The sequence below is a fragment of the Pagrus major genome, chromosome 1 (assembly GCF_040436345.1).
Source record: "Pagrus major chromosome 1, Pma_NU_1.0".
NCBI lineage: Eukaryota > Metazoa > Chordata > Actinopteri > Spariformes > Sparidae > Pagrus > Pagrus major.
The window spans coordinates 1600355-1619831 of record NC_133215.1 but is presented as its reverse complement, the minus strand read 5'-3'; positions in this window follow the sequence as shown (position 1 = coordinate 1619831).

Here is a 19477-nt window from a genome sequence, read left to right as displayed (position 1 = left end):
TTAATATTTAACGTAGTTGTTGGTGGTTTAATGACATGAAGTCGGGTTGACAACCCACATTTGACACATTACTGTGCTTTTAAAGGTGCAATACGTAAGAATTAGTCTCCTCCCAACAAATAGGGGGCAGCATGATGCCAGAGTCACTGCTAACTGTTGCCAGCTGTATATTTTGTATACACCCATGTCTGTAGCTTATGTTAGCTTGTTAGCTCGGTTAGCTGTGCAGTTAGCCGGACTTCCAGGGGTGTGAGAGAGAGGTTTTCAGGCCCGTGGCTAGCTGGTTAGCAGCTAACGTCAGTAGATATCTCTTCAACAAAAAAACACATGAGGTCAAAACTTCTTCACATTCTGTTGACCATTTTAATATTTCTTTTAATGTTTTGAACTCAAACTTACATATTTCACCTTAAAGGATGCTTCTGATGGTGGATTTAGCATTCAGCAGCAAAGTTACACACCCGGCAGAACTTTAATGCAGGAGATTAAAGTTTAATAACATCTGACTGTAACTACACAGCAGGGTTGTTTTGGGGGATTCGCTCTACTGACGTCAGTATTTCTAACATCCTGTTCTTTCTCGTGTTTCTGTTGATTTCAATGTATAAATCAAACCTTCATGTCCATGATCAACAGTTCAACACAGTGACATGGCTGCATGCACCAGATTATCCTTCCCTGCCTCTGTTTGCCACATTAACCTACAGTCACATCCATGAAGACAGTCAGACACCCAGATTTAGTTTATGTTCAACTTCTGAGCGCTCGTTATTCTTTTATGTTGCAGAATCAAGTCAGTTGTTTGCACCAATCACATGAAATATGCAGTGCAGTGATGTTCATGTAAGGGAGGGGAGGGGCCTGATCTGCAGATCATTAGCAGACTTCCCAGCATGCATCGTTACATGAGAGTAAATACTCTTTTTCATTGTGTGAAGAAAACATATATGACTGAAACTTGATGTGTGTCTTTAATACATTTCAGTATCAGTCATGTTTTTTATTTATTGTACAATAACAAAGCCATCATCTCCTCCTGATGATATAAAGTCAGGTGAAGTCTCGTAGTCCACAGAACATTTCTGGACCTTCACAGTAAAACAGAGTTGCAGCGTTCTGCTGAACAACTGAAGCAGCTGGAGATGATTTAAACATCAGGTGTCTCCATACAGCTCGTCTGCTGTGATGTCTGTCATGTAAAGTGATGTGAAAAGACGTTATTTCAATCAGGAGAGACACGTGAATGAGAAAGTCAAATGTTTATTCTGACAGATGATGTGAGATAATGAAGTGTTGACAGAAAGTCTTTGGCTCTTCGACTCTACAGGGAGATTTTGTAATGGAGGTCCGTCTGCACGTAGCAGCAGCTCTATCCACTCATATACACATATTTACAGATAATAACTCAAAGAAGACAAATGAGAAACTTCAATGATGAACCACAAATCAACTAAATAAAAGCTGTCTGAACAAAGATCATAATTATGATGATCTATATGCATGTGTGTGTGGAGCCTGATTTTATTGTATATACAGGCTGATTGTTGTGAGAAAACAATCACATCACAAAGTTCAGAAAACTGAATTCTGAACGTTCAAAACATATTTAAAGAGATTTAAAACCACTGATGTGCAGCACATTGACCAAGAAGAGACAACACAACTAACCCATTTCTGTTCCTGTGTGTGTGTGTGTGTGTGTGTGTGTGTGTGTGTGTGTGTGTGTGTGTGTGTGAGAGAGAGAGACTGTGTGTGTGTGGGTGGGTGTGTGTGTGTGTGTGTGTGTCCCTCCTACAGAGACACTGAGGAACCAAATGACGAGAACTCAAACCAGAACCCAAACCCAGGATAAAGAGGTTGAGTGAATGTGGTGTTGAAGGTGTGGAGGTGGATCAGTGAGTCAGAGGAGACTCTGTAGAAGGACAGAGTGCCAGCAGGACAGTCCACATACACTGCTACTCTGTTAGAGACAGAGGAGGGGGAGGAGGAGGAGGAGGAGGAGGAGGAGGAGGAGGAGGAGAGGACTGTTCTTCTGTTATTGTGCCAGACAGAGTAACGTTCATCATCAGAGCAGCTCAGACTCCAGGACTGATTATTCCCTCCAAACACACAGTCGACACTGTTTCCTCTCCTGCTGATTCCTCTGTAACTCACTGATATACGAACATCTCCTCTCCACTCGACCTCCCAGTAACAGCGACCAGTCAGACCATTTCTACACAGCAGCTGAGTCCACCAGTCAAACCTCTCTGGATGATAAGGATATGGCTGCCTCTGTCTCACATGTGTCACCTTCCTGTTGTTGTCAGACAGTTTGAGGAATCTGTTCACTGTGTTTGTGTCCACTGTGAGTTCACAGACATCTGATGGAGAGAACAAGACACAATACAGCAGCAGTTTATCATCTAACACAGCTGATGGTTTATTTGTTGCTTTATTAACAGACTGACTGTTAATTAGATCAAAACTTCACAATGACTCATCTTTTTGGATCTTCTTTCAAACTGACAGTTGAATGCAGATACACAAGCTTTAGATTTAAACTACTTTAACATGTGCTGCCTTGTTTTCATCAGTCAAAGTGAACACACACTTACACTTCCTCACACCAGGTTTCAGCCTCTGCTCTCCACCATGTTTCACCCTGGAGGAAGAAACAAAGTCAGAATGAACCTTCAGAAGCTTCCTCATCAATGATCTTCATAAAGCTTCACTCAGATTTCCATGAAGACAAAACAGCTGCATTTATAAAACACACTTCATACACACACTCAGACTTTACATCAAATATTCACAAACAACAACTAAATAATTAAAGATCAGCTCAAGAAAACTACGTCCAGTCATCCACCTGAGTCTCTGGCTGCAGAAGTGTGGATCAGGTCTGTTGTTGATTATTTGGTTGAAACTGTGTCTACAGATAAAGCTGCTCTCAGCTGGAAAGATTTTCTGGTCACAACAAATAAAGACTTTGTAGGTGAGCCTTCATCCGAACAGAACAACAGGTTCTGGTTCTATAAATGTTTGCATCATCTCCTTCCTAACTTGCACCGTGTCTTGAATTAGCTACAGGAAGGGAGCAGATCCATTTTCTGATATTCATATTTACTGGTACATATTTAGATAAGTAGTCCACAACTACATGGATGCAGTCAGAGTCCTTGTTGCATAATATAACTAAGCTCTTATTATTTTGAGCTTCTCTGTTCTCTGTTTTGGTTGCCAGGACAGCTGGGGTGCATGTTAGTGCACGTGAGTCCCTCTCTGTCCGACCTACAAACGTTTTCACCATGGCGGCCTGGTAACACACTTTCTCATATTACATCGAAACAGTAACTAAAATATGTTTCTTAAAACATTTGCGGTCACTGCAGCAGAATATTGACTCATATTTGATCAGCACTGCCTCATTTTACTGTTATAACCCTTTTCCACTGGTCAAAAATCCCACTTAAACCTGCTTAGATCAGCTTTTGTGTGCAGTGGGAATGAGTAAACTCTGCATTTACACCCGGGTCAGTGACTCTGGAGTAGACAGGTTTTTATCACCTCGGCTCGGCTTTGATCTAAACGTAAGATCCGGGCGAACACGCTAAATTCCACCGCATGAAGTGACGACGCGTTATCAACATCCGGTGGTGCTGCGTAAGGTCAAGGTCATATTTATTTATATAGCACATTTAAAAACAACCAAAGTTGACCAAAGTGCTTCACAGGTTCAGGAATTCACAGAACAAATAGATACATCAAACAAGCAGGAAATACAAAAAAGAAAAAAAAACAGTATGTGGAGGCAAGATGTCCATGTTTAACTAGAGTTAGAAGCCAGTGAGAAAAAGTAGCTTTTTAACAATGTCTTGAAGGTTTCGGTGGTCCGAGCAGTTTTAATTTGCAGAGGCAAAGAGTTCCACAATTTAGGAGCAGCCACTGAAAACGCTCGGTCACCTTTACTCTTCAGTTTGGCTCTTGGGACGTTGAGAGCCATCAGAGAGGACGACCTCAGAGCTTTAAATGGAGAATAAATGTTGATAAGCTCACATAGATATGGAGGTGCCAAGCCATTTAAAACCTTAAAAACAAACAATAAAACCTTAAATCAATTCTGACGTGGACAGGAAGCCAGTGGAGACAAGCTAAAACTGGAGTGATGTGCTCATGCTTTCTCGTCTTAGTTACAAGCCTAGCAGCAGCATTTATCACCAGCTGTAGTCTACTGAGAGAGGACTGATTCAGACCCACATACAAAGAGTTGCAGTTATCAAGTCGAGTCGTTACAAATGCGTGTATGACTGTTTCAAAGTCTTTAAGGGGCAGATACGGCTTAAAGCTCTGGTCTACGATCTGAGAAAGATTTGAAAAAAGCACCCCCGCCCCCCCACACACACACACACACCCCTCCCCTCCGAGCTCGTATCGCTCTCCCCTCGGAGCCTCCCACAACAAGCAACAAGAGCAACAAGCAAGAAAGAAGAAAGAAGCAAGAAACCAAATATAGCGCCAGCTTTGAATGCAGAGTAACGATGTCGGATTCACAGGTAAAGTTATTACAATGCATGTTGAAACTAATGTAAATCTTACATCTTACAATGTCAACAGCCAAGCTAGCATAACGTCATTAGCATGTTACAGCTACGTCAGTTACAGCTACGTAACAAGTTACTATTTATCAACAGCTAAGTTAGCCACTTCTAAAAGTTATTGAGGGCCAAGAGACTGCCAACAGATGCTGCCGTCAGCTTTAATCACAACGATCGCTTCCACATTGTGGCTGAAAACTAAACCTGCATGAGCCTCGGACCAGCTGTGTCCCAGCTGTTGTCTGAGTAGCACCAGACCGCGACACAAACGTGCCCGTAAACCGTAATCTCTTGTTTATGACAGATAAGACACACAAATACACACATCGTAATGTATATGATAATCCATCATATTGATTTAGCAAAGGCTTCGTTGAAAACAAACGGATAAGACCGGGAGGAGGGTTAGCAAAACAGTTGAGTAGTGACCGGGCGAGAGGTTGTTATGGAGAAATAAATCCGGGCAGGATGAATGAAACCCCAACACGAAGCGGAGGGGTTCATTCATCCATTCATTCATCTTACCTGCATTGCTGCTTCATTTAGCTGCCACGAGCAAATAAATAGGCTGATTTGGTGTAAACATGATAGCAATTTTAGCTTACAATGCTAACATAGAGGCTAACGTCTCTGTCGAACAAGTAAACAAGTGTTGACAATACTGCAGAGACAGAAATTGTTTCCACGCCATCTAATAACACAGAAACAAACTAACGGCAGCTTTCATGGTCATAAGCCAGCATCGGCATGAAAGTTATCTGTCACAACATCCACAATAAAGACGAAAGGTTACCTGCTCAAACAAACCTCTTGCCCGCTTGTAGTTTCAAATGTGGAAGTGGGTCGGGACGAGGCGTGAGCAGGAGCAGGAGAGTGAGCGAGGGGATTGGATGGAAAAATTGACCAATAGCAGCCATCCGGACTGGCTGCTATTGGTCAATTTCTTTTCAGTTTTGTAGGCGCTAGAGAGATTGATTTATTTGGTTCCTTTTGCTCTTCACATTGTGTAGGTCGTACTATTGGGCCATAACCACCATCTAAATAATGTTATTAATAATGATCAATCTTTCAAATCGTAGACCATAGCTTTAACTATGGCTAATAGTCAGAGTTGGAAAAAGCTGGTTTTGACAACAGAACTGATTTGCTTGTCTAGCTTAAAAGCACTGTCAATAATCACACCCAAATTCCTAGTAAATGGTCGAACGTAGGACCAAAGAGGGCCAAAAGTGCCAGCACAGCCCTCCAGCTGATCAGGATGACCAAAGACAACAGCTTCTGTTTTGTTTTCATTAAGACAGAGGAAGTTCAGATCCAGCCAGGTTTTTAAATCACTCAAGCAGTTAAGCAAGGGCTGCAGGGAGTCTGAATCATTAGGTTGAAATGGCAAGTAGATTTGTACATCATCCACAAAGCAGTGAAAGGAGATGTTGTTGTTTCCCAAGAGCAGCGTATACAATGAGAACAGTAGAGGACCCAAAACAGCCCCTTTGGGCACCCCGCAGGAGAGAGGGGCCACAGAAGAGGAAAATTCACCAATTTTGACAGAGTAACTCCTTTCTGACAAATATGATCTGAGCCATTCAAGGGCAGTACCCTTAATGCTCACACACTTTTCAAGACGAGATAAAAGAATCGAGTGATTGACAGTGTCAAAGGCAGCAGTCAGATCTAAAAGCACTAAAACAGCCGAGTTTCCTGAGTCAGCAGTTAAAAGAAGATCGTTTAGCACTCTTAGGAGGGCAGTTTCAGTACTATGGCGACGCTTAAAGCCAGACTGAAACTTTTCATGAATAGTAAAATCACGCAAAAGGATTGTAATTAATTAAAAACAATTTTCTCCAAGACTTTAGCCAAAAATGGAGTTTAGCAATCGGTGTAAATATGGAAGTAATTTTGGTCTGTTCAATTCAATTGAAAAAAACTTTATTTGTCCCCAGGGGGCAATTCAAGGTAAGGCACGTGGAGCAGTTATACACAACACAACACAACACAACACTTAAGAGATATACAACACAATGTTGTCTGTTGTTATTTTCTCTTCTGTTTAACTGGTGTTGTTTACTCGATCCGGCGCATTCATGATGTGAAACATGACGTCAGTGACATACAACGTAACGCTTCAGATACAAATCACAGAGAGGCTGCGTTGCCTGCAGGAAGTGGGAATGGGGTCATTAGGCGATCATTGTGTTGACCTTGTAGTGTAGTGTAGTTTTGGTGGAAAAGCAGCATTAGATTTGAGTTTCATGAGCAGTGTTTGTTCAGATGACACTTTCTTTTTCGACCCCACTTCACTGAGTGAACGATGTGTACATTTGTTTTGCTCTGAGATGCTGCTGCTCCGGAGCGACATCTAGTGGCAGTAAATCTCAGACATTTGACCTCGAAGCCAGGGTCACTCAGGGTGGGCATAATTCAAATGGACACAGTTTGCATTTTGTAGTGATGAAAAACTGTATTTCTGTGTTTTACTCACATATATCACACATCTAAATAAGGTAACAACACATATTCTGGTCTAATTCATTATAATTTGAAGAAAATGTTAAAAGGAAAAAGCCTCTATGTCCATTTTTAAACACTTTTAACAAATATTGATAATTAAAAGAAGCCAATTTTTTTCACTTTCTGATTTTAATCACAGAACAGACAATAATTGAGACAAAGGTCGACCAGACAGATTTTAAAGAGCTCTTGTTGTCTGTTCATACCTGAGAGTGTCCAGTCTCCAGTCTGGATCCTTGAGTCCAGCCGACAGCAGCTTCACTCCTGAGTCTCCTGGATGATTGTAGCTCAGGTCCAGCTCTCTCAGATGGGAGGGGTTGGATCTCAGAGCTGAGGCCAGAGAAGTACAACCTTCCTCTGTGATCAGACAGCCTGACAGCCTGGAGACACACACACACACACACACACACAGCTGAGGGGTAATGCAAACTTCTGTGATAATTCTCTGTGGGTTTGTCACTTTGACATTTAAACTATTGTTGATGTAAAAAATACTGATTAGAGTTGCTTTAATTAAAAAATAACATCACAATCTATTTTATTACAATCACGATCCGCAATCTAAATTGTGACCTTATTCATCAATTTTAAAAAGCCCTGTTGTTGAAATAGCTTATGAATTTCTCCATTTACACCATTAAAACACAATATTTCATTAAAGATAGTTCTTGTTTGGCACAAGCTCCTCCTCCACCATGGTGCTAGCTATAGAGTGGTGTAATTTATAGTCCGAAAACAAAGAAATCAGTTAGCATGTTAGCATGTCCTGTCCCGTGGACTCAAAGTCTGAGTTTGTTAAATGTTTTCAGTTAAATGTGTGAAATAAAGTGTGTGGTTACCACAGGCTGAAGACATTTACACGTTTTGTTCTACAACATAAAACACATCATTAAATGTCCCACAGTTTAATCATGAAGCTCTTCCATGTGTTGAAAATTGTTAGCTTTTCCTAACAAGCTACAGGTGAGCTACAAAAATATATCATCACGACCAATGAGAAGGGATTCTTCCAATCAGCATATCCATCATGTTGGCTGCATCACTCTATTGATTTTTTCATATATCGCTGATCTGCTTGTAAATGAGGTTCTGTGAAGTTTGGAAATGGAAGTACGAGGACTCTAAATACAACAACCTCTACGGTTCACCTGAAGAGCAGATTGTGGAATCACAATCTAACATTTTTGATAACCCACCTCTAGTTTTGCTTCACAATAGAGCTGTTAAAATATACTTTAACCTGTACGTAAAGCAACATTCAAAGGGTTATCTCTTAAATAGGGTATGAATCCTGACCTGAGAGTCTCCAGTTTACAGTGTGGACTCTTCAGTCCAACAGACAGCGGCTTCACTCCTGAATCCTCCAGGTCGTTGTTACTCAGGTCCAGCTCTCTCAGATTAGAGGACTGGGAGCTGAGAACTGAGGACAGAGCTTCACAGCTTCTCTCTGACAGATTACAGCCACTCAGCCTGAAGGACAGTTAGTGACAAAGACAAACACTGATACTGTTTCTGTCTTATACAATATAAAACACATCACATTTCTATGGACTGGGTCTTTATAGTCTCAAGTATAGTGTTGCTTTCGTCAATGAAAATTATGACTAAATATCGTTGTCAATGAACCTTTATCATGTGACGAAAACTATAATCAAATATATAATGCAATATTGTTGACGAATAAAAACGGGACTAAATGTGGTTTACAAAATAAAAACTCTGCTAAAATATCTGTTCATTTTCGTTGACCAAAACAAGACGAGACGAAGTATTATTATTTTGCAATATTTCTGTTTCCTGAGTCTCAGTTCAGGGGCTGCATCAGGTTGCACTGCTCAGACGCAGGCGACATCACTTCCTCAATCCCCACTCACGCGGCATTATTTAGAAGATGCAGCTGCGGTGGGTTAACGTTAACGACAACTCAAGACACAAAGTTAAGTCTGACAAAAAGAAAGGGACCGGTGGCCGGCCAGCCGGGATTCGTCTTTGGGAGAAAAAGAAGAAACGACATTTGAACACACTTTCATTACATAGAAGTGGAAAAGAAAACCAAATGTGTTGTGGAAAAAGATGGGGAGAAATGCGGCCACAAAATCGCAGGGAAAAACACCACAAATCTTAAGAGACATCTCAAGGCATTCCATAATGAAATCGAGGTAAGTCAAGACATTAACGTAATGTTACTTTCTACTTTAGAAAGCTTATGCCAACTCATGAGGCTGTGGTTAATGTGTCACATTTTAACGTTAGCTTTAGCTTTAGACGTTAGCCACTGCAGCTGAAAACGACTGAGACATACGTGTGTGTGTGTGTGTGTGTGTCAAAACAAAACAAGGAATACATAAAAAAAAAATACAAAAAAGAAAATAAATAGAAAAAATAATAATGAATAATAACATGAGGTGTGTGTGTGTGTGTGTGTGTGTGTGTGTGTGTGCGTACTTCTTGCATGTTTGGTAGGTAAAATAAATATGTTGTAAATTCAAATCAGAGGGTCTTCTATGTCTGGAATTGAATGTATTCTTGAGTCTATAAGGTAACAATAATATAATAAGATAACCTTGTTTGACTTGTGAAATTAAAGAACATTTTGGTTTTGTCTATTCTATACTAGGTACTTGTACGATATTAACTGGGTTAAATAGAATTGCATTACTAAAAAGAGACTAAATTACAATTTTCGTCGACTAAAACTAGACTAAAATAGTCATGGATAATTCTGACTGAAATAAGACTAACATGCTCAGACATTCAGTCGACTGAAACTTGACTAGACTGAAAAGAGTATAAACGTGACTGTCAACAATTAATGAAATGTCCTAGATTATACTCATATCTCTGGGATTGAGCCTGACATGAACTACAAAGAGACAGTTTTCTTCTATTTCATGGATGCATTATTCTGTAGAGGTACAATCAAACTAAAAGAACAATATGCATGTTTTTCAACTGATCAACTAATCAATCTGATGACTAAATCTTTGGACTCTTATTTGATTGATATTTGATATTAGGAGATTTATCAGTGGAGAAAAACCCTACATGTGTGATACAGTATCTGCTCACTTACAGAGCTTTGTTGGAGGCTTTGACCACTGGCAGCAGCCTCAGAAGAGCCTCCTCTGAAGCAGAGTATTTCTTCAGGTCAAACACGTCCAGATCTTCTTCTGATGACAGTAAGATGAAGACCAGAGCTGACCACTGAGCAGGAGACAGTTTATCTGTGGAGAGACTTCCTGGTCTCAGGTACTGTTGGATGTCCTCCACTAGAGAACCATCATTCAGTTCATTCAGACAGTGGAACAGATTGATGCTTCTCTCTGGAGAAAGATTCTCACTGATCTTCTCCTTGATGTACTTCACTGTTTCCTGATTGGTCTGTGAGATACTTCCTGTCTGTGTCATCAGACCTCGCAGCAGAGTCTGATTGGTCTGCAGTGAAAGACCCAGGAAGAAGCGGAGGAACAGGTCCAGGTGTCCATTTGGACTCTGTAAGGCCTCGTCCACAGCACTCTGGTAGAGATGTGTTGGTTCAGGTTTGTCTCTGAATAGTTTAGACCACCGGGAGGTTTGTTTTCCTTCTGCCAGCAGATTGACTCCAGAATTGCTGAACGGCAGATGGACATGAAGAGCAGCCAGAAACTCCTGAACACTCAGATGGACGAAGCAGAACACCTTGTCCTGGTACAGTCCTCTCTCCTCTTTAAAGATCTGTGTGAACACTCCTGAGTACACTGAGGCTGCTCTGATATCGATGCCACACTCTGTCAGGTCTGATTCATAGAAGATCAGGTTTCCTTTCTGCAGCTGCTCAAAAGCCAGTTTTCCCAGAGACTCAATCATCTTCCTGCTCTCTGGAGTCCATTGTGGATCTGTCTCAGCTCCTCCATCATACTTGACCTTCTTCACTTTGGACTGAACCACCAGGAAGTGGATGTACATCTCAGTCAGGGTCTTGGGCAGCTCTCCTCCCTCTCTGGTCTTCAACACATCCTCCAGAACTGTAGCAGTGATCCAGCAGAAGACTGGGATGTGGCACATGATGTGGAGGCTTCGTGATGTCTTGATGTGGGAGATGATTCTGCTGGCCTTCTTCTTCTTTCTGAATCTCTTCCTGAAGTACTCCTCCTTCTGTGGGTCAGTGAACCCTCTGACCTCTGTCACCATGTCAACACACTCAGGAGGGATCTGATTGGCTGCTGCAGGTCGTGTGGTTATCCAGAGGCGAGCAGAGGGAAGTAGTTTCCCCCTGATGAGGTTTGTCAGCAGCACATCCACTGAGGTGGACTCTGTAACATCAGTCAGGATCTCAGTGTTGTGGAAGTCCAGAGGAAGTCGACACTCATCCAGACCGTCAAAGATGAACACAACCTGGAGCTCTTCAAAGCTGCAGATTTCTTTGGTTTCAGTGAAGAAGTGATGAACAAGCTCCACCAAGCTGAACTTTTTCTCTTTCAGCACATTCAGCTCTCTGAAGGTGAATGGAAATGTGAACTGTATGTCCTGGTTGGCTTTGTCTTCAGCCCAGTCCAGAGTGAACTTCTGTGTTAAGACTGTTTTCCCGATGCCAGCCACTCCCTTTGTCATCACTCTTCTGATTGGTTCATCTCTTCCAGGTGAGGCTTTAAAGATGTCTTCTTGTCTGATTGTTGTTTCTGGTCTGTCTGGTTTCCTGGATGCTGTTTCAATCTGTCTGACCTCATGTTCATCATTGACCTCTGCAGTCCCTCCCTCTGTGATGTAGAGCTCTGTGTAGATCGGATTCAGAAGGGTTGGGTTTCCTGCTTTAGCGATCCCCTCAAACACACACTGGAACTTCTTCTGAAGGTTAGATTTGAGTTGAGGCCGACAAACTGCAGCAGCAGTTCCTGAATGAAACACAACACATCAGTGAGTGGATGTTAGTGTGAAGAAGAAAACAGTTTATTGAGGAAAATCCTCTTACTGCTCTGCAGACAGTCAGCCAGCTCCTCCTGCTTCATTCTCCTCAGGAAGTTCAGTGTGATCTTCAGAAACGCCTCTCTGCTGCTCCTCCTCTGCTCCTCCTCCTCACCGTCCAACACCTCCTCATCCTCACTCTGCCTCTCTGAGCATTCTGGGTAATCTGGACTCAGAACCTTCTGGAACTTCTTCAGCTCGTTCTTCACAAAGGTGACAACGTTCTCCTCAAGATGCTGCAAAAGAGTAAAACTTCAAATGTAAAATGAGACATTTCATTTCATTTGCAGCTGAAGTAAAGTTGTTGTTGGACATTTACACACCTTAAATATGGAGTCCAGGTCTGTTGGATGCTGCTGGACAGACTGACCACTGAGAACCTGCTGAACTCTGCAGAGAGAACATAAAGTACGATGATTTCAACCATCAACAGCTTCACATTTTACATCATCTGTCTGCTTCTGGGGCCTTTTGATGGATTAGGTGAAACAGTTTTCTGGTTTTAATGATGAAGCCTTTAGTTGAGTTTCTAGTTGTCTACCCTGTTATTTACCTTCCTGCCTATAACATGGTGTAATATAGAACAAACAAAATATGTTGTCATGGTCCACCTGCACTGATTCACACTTCCTCCAGTCAGAGTACTGAGTCCCAGGAGGAACCAGAGAGAGATCAACATCTTCAGTCCACAAATGATTTGAACAATTGATATCAAATCTGGAGGAAAATCATTTGCTCTCATTTGATCACTTGCTTCATGTATTAACTGTCGATTTCTGGAAAATCTTGAATACTAAATGTTCCTCTTTGAAGAAAACATTAAATCAGTGGAGTGTGAAAGTTGAGACCAGCTGACAGATCATTTTATGTCCGGACTTGATAGAAGGAGAGCTGCAGAACAACAAACTCTTCTGGTTTACATTCTTACCTTTCTTCAGCAGAGTGGTCTCCATCCTTAAAGAAAATAGGATTAATCATGGACCGGTCACTCTTCATGGACACTCTGCTGGGTGCAGGAGAGTCTGGTCTCTGCTGCTGAACCCTGATAGAAACAGACAGACAAACCAACGCACCTCTCAAACCTTCAACCACAAATTAATGTTCAAATGTATCAAAATCTAAAGTTGATTTAAAGAGAAGAAGTCCAGAAAAACCATCAGAGTTTGATGATCCAGTTTGGGACAATAACCAAAGTTCATATTATAAGTCAGATAAACTGGTTCTAGTAATCGTGTCATGTTGCTGATCATTCCTTCAGTCTGAAGCTACAACCCTTTTTAAAATGTGACATGATGAGATCAGAGGAGGTGGACAACATTACAGGAGACTTCTTTGAAATGATAAACATCAGTAAAACGTTGTCTGAATGTTACAAATGAAACGTTCCTCCAACAATAACATTGTTAGAACATGTAGAGAACATGATGAAATGTTACAGGAACGTTCCTGCTGGCTGGGACTATGTTGACTTACTGAGTCTCTGAAGGACGTTTTCCTTTAAACACCCAACGAATATCCATGTTTACTATTTTCAGGAGCTTAATCACAAACTCACCTGGTTTCAGTTCTTACCTTTCTTCAGCAGAGTGGTCTCCATCCTTGAAGTTAATAGGCCAATCCATGGACCGGTCACTCTTCATGGACACTCTGCTGGGTGCAGGAGAGTCTGGTCTCTGCTGCTGAACCCTGATAGAAACAGACAGACAAACCAATGAACCAAACAAACCTTTAACAACAACTTTATAGTCTGTTAGTATAAAAAAGAGACTTCAGTTAAATGGTGAACTTTAAGATCATTGCAGTTGAAAAATAAACTTATCAGTGAAACTTTTTGTTACATAATGATCTTTTTATTTTCTTATACATGACTTTCTTCTTCTTTCTCAGTGCATTTAAATATTTGAACTGTGGTTTAAATTCAGTTTTTTCATGTTTGTGTTGTGATGCACAATGTGCTGCAGAAATGAAGCTTTTTTTATTAGTGTTAAAGTTTTATACTTTTACTAACATGTATGTCCATACCAATATATCCTAACAAGCTTAAATCAGCCATGTTGATGTTTAAGTCAGACTTCAATATAAATATGTTAATATTATCAAACAGGATGAAAACTGGCTTCAGCACAACACACACAGAGCTTTGAGTGTGAATCATGATGGTGGAGTGATTTGAGTGCTGAGCTGTGACATGGAGAAGAGTCATGGACAGTTAGAGATCCTCATCTCACCTCTGAGCTTTGGTCTGGCTGTCATGTTGCCCACACAGAGTGGTTTTAGAGGGAGGGCCTCCCTCCTCTGTCTCCTCACACTGATTCATAGCAGAGCCCACACCTTCACACAAACACAACAACATGATTTATCAGCATTCCTCTCAGTCACATGAAAAAAACATACAGAGTCTGACTGGAGGAAACTAATGAAGCTTTCTGACACCAAATGATAAAAACACAAATCTGACAGTTTAGAATGAAGTTTAAAGTGAAACCAGCTCAACATTTAGTTTCTGACCACAGAGACCACAAAGAGCAGTTAAGACGCTTCAACAAGCCAAAATGAATATTTCAGCTCAGCAGAAGCTGCTGAATTCACGTCCACATCAAGTCACAGAGACTTTCTACCTTCATCTGTAGGAAACACTGGAGCAGAGCTCAGACTGTCAGTCCATTCATTGATCAGCTGATTGACAGATCATTACAGGACAGCAGTCTGAATGATTTACACTCATTTTTCCTGCAAAAATAACAAACATGAGCTTCAGACTTCTTCACTGTCTTTATAATTTAAACCTTTGTGCTGCTGGATGTCAGACTTATTAATAGTCGAGTCTAAACAGCTGATGGATTGTTAGAAAAACTGATGAAACTAAGTTGATAATGAAGATAATGGTCAGCAGAATCCTGAACTGAGAGAGAAGAAGCTTCTTATTGATCCATCAGGAAGAATCAATTGAGTGGAAGCTGCAGCCAGGAAGTCAATCACAGAGCAGCTGGTGTAGTTCTGCTGTCAGTCCACTAGATGTCCTCAGTCATCTACAGTCACTACAGAGCTGCTCAGTAAACACATAAACAGGCTTGTTTCCAGATGAACTGCTGACAGTTTCCCAGCAGCTTCAGTCTGTACAGGAAGTCACAGAAACACTCACTTCCTGTTAGATCTGATTGTGATGTATTAAAATGTGATCAGACCCAGATATCAGATTATAAACAGTCTACACTTGTTTTAATTATGACAGGGTCGCCTGTTTAAACACTTCACAGACGATCTGTGAGTCTGTTTGTGGTTCAACCTCCATTTCACATAAACGCTCATCATATCAGTGTTTTGCTGTTTATGAATCAGCTGAGCAGACATGTTGCTCCTAAACTACATCAATACATTGAACACATTAACAGTCAAACAGGAGAAAGAAGTAGAAGACTTCATTATTGATCCGTCAGATCTTTAGACTGTCAGGGATTCACATCTGTACACATGACATATTGTATTTGATTCACTGTTGTGTGTGTAGATCAGAGAAGTCAGAGAATTAACAGCTGATCAAGGTTCAGTCAAAGAATAACAAGTTTCCAGGCCGTCAGACTGGTTCTGACACTCCCTCATCTCTCAGCAGCGAGTCAGCTCAGATTACAGTCCAACTTGTTTCCTGCTGTTCATTAAATCAAACTCAACATGAAAAGGTTCATTTCAGCCAAAAAGTAACATATCACACAACAATTAGTGAATTAATTCATGATTGAATAATTAAAACAGTAATTAACAGTGTTGAAAGGATTCATCACTGCTCTCGTCTACAAGTTCATCATGTATCCACAAAATATAACAAATGACAGCAGAGTTTCTTCATCAAAGGTGTGTCATGTTACCTGTCAGAGTTCTCACCTGTTAAAGTCCAGATGAGGTCAAAGAGTCATTCTTCCTTCGTCTGCAGACTCTGACAGACGCTGCTGGTGTCTGTGTTCATCTGACCGACAGCCGTCACATCCTCATACCTTCAAATACAAATCCAGACACGTCAATGACGTGAGAGCAGAAACCCAGTGTGAGCTGTAGTGCTGCCAGTCAGCAGCAGGTGTCAGTGTTACAGAAGGTCTGTCAGTCAGCGCTCTGATGGGAGAGATTTCACAGCAGTTAGACACACTGACAGAGATCCAGAGTCCAAACTGCAGGAACAATGAAGCCCGAAAAGAAGATGAGAAAGAAAAACAGGCTGATTATTGAATGAGGGAGAGAGAACAGTCTGTAAACTCATGACAACACGTGACAAACACAAAGTGCATCAACAAAGAGACAGAGAGGTGGACTGAAACCAACCAGCAGAGATCTGACACACATTTACAATAAAGCTGCCTCTTTCAAATGTTTGCTCTCTTTTCATTCAGTAACAACACCATTAATGTTTGGTGGCTGAATTTAAAGGAGTCCTTCACATGTTGTCACATCTCAGTATCTTAATACAAAACTCACATGCTGTATGTGTGTTGAGAGAGTCGCTGCTGATCATGTGTTCTGCTAAACTGGACTTTCTTTCATTGTCACATTATAATATTAATAAAATCACAATCAGCTGATCAAACATTGATGAGCACATGATTCTGGCTCGGTCTCTCTTGTTGAAACTAAACTTCTCTCCACAAACATGTCACATTTAGAATAATGAGGTCGTTGTCTACAAAAATACATCTTTATTTTAAAAGCTGCTTCAGAAATAATATCATTCTTGTTGGTGGACTAAGAGACTGGACTGTTTGTAAAAAATGTACATTTTCACAAGTACTGTACTTCACTACTTGACTACTTAACTTTGACATACTTGTACTTTACTTTGATGCAGCTTTACACTTCTCTTCCACTACATTTATCTGACAGCTTTAGTTACTAGTTACTTCACAGATTATTATTGTAAATATGTCAGTTGGGCTCGTATCAGTCTATTGTCTCATGTCCCTTCATTTCAACAGACAAAAGCATTTGGACAGCAGCGCGAGCCTCTTTAAATTCATTTAGCGTCATCTTAAATTGTTCCACACCATCTGAGATCCTCTCAGTATCTCCACCATCAGCAATCAGCGGTCTGACTCGTTAACTCATTTTCCATTTGAGCACTCTCTTCTTCAGCCATCATTCCGTAACAATCTTTAGAATTACAGTTCAACTCATCTCCGTTTCTTTTTCTTTTCCATCAACACTTTGATCCAAATCTTAACAAACACATTTCTGTCGGATCTGTTTCCTTTTCCTTTCCATGACAGCGCCCAAACATCCAGATATCGTCAGTTTCATGTGTCATCTTTGTCACTTAACAGTTCATTTCAGACATGTAATTGAGTCGTGGACTCACTTCTGATCCGTGCTGTAGTTCACTCACGAGCCTTCCCAGCTGGCTCGCCTCGCATGCTGGTGGCGAGACTTCCCAGCTGGCTCGCCACGTCATGCTGATTGCCCAATCAGAGCGCTCCGTGCGCGCAGAGGTTTCCATACTGTCATTCATAAAAATCAATGCGTAAATTCCAGCCAGCGATCCGAAATGTGTCCGTCATGAGTCCAGCGATTATTCCAGCGGATCCGGAGTCTTGGACTATGTTCTGGCTTGTTCTTTAAAAGTCTTTAAAAGTTTGCCATCTCGACAGAGCCCCGCTTCTTGACTCGCACGTTAAAAAGTCGCTGATTCTGTTGCCTTCATTTGATTTATTGACACTTTGAAACAAGACAAAAAAACGTTCTTAGTGAGGTCAACGACTCCGTTCCAACCGCTCTTTCACAGCTGATCATCATCTGATTAATCACATTGATTGGGTGTCACTTCATGGATCAAAGGAGAATCCTACAGGGACTGAGCAACCTGTGACAATATTAATGTTAATATGAAAATGTCTGACACCTGCCCTCTTCCAAACAGTCTGCAGCGTCGCCTTCCCAGATGGTTCTGCGTCACAAACCATCAGGCGTGTCAGATGATTATTGATGTACAGTGTGAGTCTATAAACCATCCAACTGTTGTGTCCTTTAACAGGGAGAATAGAAGCAGGAGGAGAATGAAGGCAACAACACTGAACAACTCTCCTGATGATCGATCAGTTTGTTGTTGTTAAGAACTGAACCAATTAAAAATGTATGGACCAACAATCAGAGATGGGCACGAACACATCAGTATGCCTCAGTATGGGTTGGATGTTGTTGGGCCAGTTGTTGACAGGAGCTCCACAGTTAAAGTGAAGTCATTATTTAGTCTCCATCATGTAGTAACCTGGGGCCAAATGTAGAAACCATGTGAACACACCAAAAATGTACTTACGCCACTTTTTTCACGCAGGTTTCCAAATGTATTAAAATGTATGTGACGGGGCGCTGTTTAGCTCAGTTGGTAGAGCAGGCGTCCCATGTACAGAGGCCTTGTCCTCGCTGCAGCAGCCCTGGGTTCGAGTCCCGGCCTGGGGCTCTTTGCTGCATGTCACTCCCTCTCTCTCTCATCCTGTTTCCTATCTATCTTCAGCTGTTCTATCAATAAAGCCATAAAAAGGCCAAAAAAATAATTTAAAAAAAAAATGTATGTGACATACACAATACACAAGTATGTGATATGATGTTCATGTATATAAAATACAAATAACGTCCATCATTATAAACAAACTGAGTTTTATTTTAGGAATTTCCCTTTAACATATTCACACACTGAACAAACAGATAAATGAGACGTTTAAAAGCCTTTTTAAAGTTCACACAACATTTCTGTCTCAGAATTTGTCAAATGGTCAAAAATGTTCACATGAAGCTTTTTTCTTCATGAGGCTTCAGCTGCTTCAGTGTTTTAATACATCCATCAGTTGTGACTGCAGGAAGCTGATATTCACGTATTTATGGTTCAAAGTGACGTCACTGGTTTTAATGTGACACTTTAGCTGTGAAACATCATCTGAAGCTTTAATGTTTCACCTCCATCAGTCAGAGATGATCTCTGTCTGTATCTGTGTGGATCTGCTGCCTCCTGCTGGTCACTCTGCAGTCTGACACTCTGCTGCTCTGCACCAGCTCACATCAACCACTTCCTGTTACTGACGAGGAACCTAAAGAAGAAGGAAGGGTCATCACGTCACTGGATCTCTGGTGTCAGACTGTGGTGACGGCTGTATTGAAGTCTATGGGAGATGATGGAGAAACACTACAACTCAAAACATCTACATCGTCTGACTTCTGATGAAGAAATGGCCCCAGAAAATGAAAGAACACTTTCAGAGAGATCAAAACTAAAGAAACACAACTTCCTGTCCTTACTTCTTGAGCTCTGTAACAGTGTGTTAATAAGTGTCGCTGGGTCTCGTCTTCATCACAATAAATCACAGGACATATTTCAGAGCATCTCTGCTGCTCTCTCTCAAGCAAAGAATATCAATCATCATTTCTACTTTAATTCTGGAAACTACTGTACAAACACATTTCTAATTAAAGGCTTTGTT